Below are 2736 nucleotides of genomic sequence, written 5' to 3'. Positions count from 1 at the left end.
ATGGTTTGCCCGCGGGACGACGACGATCACGCCACCATAGCCCGGAGAATCGGCATGGAGCCCGAGGGCGAGGTCGATCATGCCGCCGCCCGCGACAGCCTGCAGGCGTTCACTCTCCGCTTGAACAAGCGCCTCGCCGACGGCGCCGGCAGGAGCGGCAACCTGGTCTTCTCGCCGCTGTGCCTCTACCTAGCGCTCTCGCTGTGGCCCTCGACGAGCTGCTCGCCGTCTTCGGAATGCCTTCGCGGTAAGCCCTCACCGGCCACGTCTGCACGCTGGCCGGGCAGGCCCTAGCCGACCGGCCCGCGCGTCAGCTTGGTGTGCGACGTGTGGCCCAACACCACCGTGCCCCTCCGCCCCGCCTACCGCGGCGTCGCCACCGAGTGGTACGAGTCCGTCATCCGCCCCGTTAACTTCCACCAAAAGGTCATTGAATATCGGCCGGATCCCGGAAGCGATCGATGTGTGAGGTGTGCACTCATTTTTTCGGTTTGATTAGATTCGATTTATATGGTTCTTATACTTCGGTTTATATGGCATTGTACATAGATATGGTTCGGTTTCAGTAATAACCATTCACTTTCAGTTTGGTTTCAGTAATGACCAAGATTGCATTGAAGTTTTGAGCCAACACATAATTTTTTCATGTGTAAATTAAACCCATTAAGCGTCGAAAAAAGGACGGCCAACCAGCTATGCCACGTGGCGCAAGCTGGTTGGCCGCGGCAAGAAACCTTTTTTTAGCATCAGTACCGACACAAACGCTCATATACACGCGCATACACTCACCCCTATGAAAGCACACACGCACACCCTACCCGTATGAGCACCTCCGAGAGACTGAGCCGGCATATCATCTTGAGATTTACGAAGTCACCGTAGGCGCCTCGTCGTTGACGGGAACGTCTCCTCCCACTGAAAGCGCATCGCCGGAAATCCTGAAATAAATCCAGGAATAATGCGAGCACCAGGATTTGAACACTGGTGGGTTGGGGATACCACTGTACACCTAACCATCTCAACCATAGGTTGGTTCGCGCGGCGAGAAACCTTTGAAATGTATTCTTTAGATGGAGGTGAGGATTTTTTGTCGGAATGTTTTTTTTTCTTTTTAGACGGAGGCAAGGACCCCACATATTTTTTTAAATGGGGGCTATGCAAAGTGGCGTTGGCTCATAGGATTCGGTGGTAACATTTTCCTTTTTACTTTTTTTGATGGAGCTGAGGATTTATTTTTTAAGATGATTTTTTAGAGGGAGGCAAGGACTCCATGTATTTTTTTAAAATGGAAACATGCAGGGTGGCGCTCCAACTACTAGTACATGATATATATCACAATGAGAAAAAAACAATTAGAAAATGATAAGAAAGAGATGTTGGATAAGCAGTCAGGCTAATCACATGAACTGAAGCACTAAATGAGCTAGAAAGCATTGTACTATAGTACCCTCATTATGCTTTTTGAACCCAAAAACCTTCAATTTCGATTAATTCAGTTTAACCAAATGGTTTTCAGTTTCTAACTGAAAAAATTAAAATGATAATGTCATATTTCAAAATTGAAACTGAAACCGAAACCTGAAAAAGCTAAAATTTCGGTTCAGTTTGGTTTTTGGTTTTTTTGTTTGGTTTTGCACACCCTGAAATGTGTGAAATGTAGATATATGATTTTTTAAAGCCCCTCTCGGCATTTTATTCTTTCAGTGGCAACACATCTGAGAGCAAATTGCAGCTTAGAAAACCATGGAATATATCAGAGTAATTTACAACACTCTCTACTTGAAGAGCTGCTTTAGCATAACAATGTGCAACATAATTAATAGTACAGCTATTATGGTTGATCTGTGGCATTTAGATATATGATTGTCATTATGTACGTGCAGCCAGAGGAGGCAAAGGAGCAGATCAACACATGGGTGGCCGCGTTGACGAACGACCTCATCCCCACCCTGATCGGCCGTGACGCGTTGTCCCACCTCACCGACCTGGTGCTCATCAATGCCATCTACTTCAAGGGCAAGTGGAACAAGCCATTCCACGAGGAATGCCATCTGTTTCACCGCCTTGACAATACCTCAGCCGACACCCCCTTCATGCGTGGCTTTGGTAGGCAAAGAATCGTGTGGCACAATGGCTTCAAGGCGCTCCAGCTACGCTACGAGCAAGGTTGACCCTTGCTCGTGCAGTCGCAGCCAGAGCCAATCTACTCAATGTGTGTCTTCCTCCCTGACCCGCGCGACGGGCTGTGTTGTTTGGCCAACCAGATCGCCTGCGAACCTGACTTTTTGCGGAAGCAGCTGCCAAGGAGCGACATCGAGGTCGATGACTTTCGCCTGCCTACATTCAAGGTCAGCTTTGACATGACTGTGAATGACATTCTCTGTGACACGGGGCTCAAGGACGCTTTAGAGCCGGGGAAGGCTGACCTATCTGATGTGGCCGAGGACGAAATGGGAGGAAGGAGGAGGCTGGCACTGCAGGAAGTGATCCACCAAACCGTCATCGAGGTGAACGAGGAAGGCACCGACTAGTGCACTACCTCAGCCGTTGCGGTGTGTGGCCTTCATTGTTGACCATCCTTTTGCCTTCTTTGTCACCGACGAAGTGTTAGGTGAAATCCTATTCGCCGGGCACGTTGTTGTCAACACGATTAATTCAGGGGGAGGGAGGACCAAACATGCATGCTTGGGTTTATGTATGGATTTGTTTTCTTTGAAAATGCCAAATGCTATATAA

The 2736-nt window shown here is 48.5% G+C and overlaps 1 pseudogene; it reads left to right on the top strand.

Moving 5' to 3' along the window:
* Nucleotides 1–2736, top strand: LOC119360277 (annotated as a pseudogene).

The sequence above is a fragment of the Triticum dicoccoides genome, chromosome 2B, assembly GCF_002162155.2.
Source record: "Triticum dicoccoides isolate Atlit2015 ecotype Zavitan chromosome 2B, WEW_v2.0, whole genome shotgun sequence".
Lineage (NCBI taxonomy): Eukaryota > Viridiplantae > Streptophyta > Magnoliopsida > Poales > Poaceae > Triticum > Triticum dicoccoides.
Note: the sequence above shows the minus strand (reverse complement) of the source record. Positions and strands in the feature narration are given on the sequence as shown.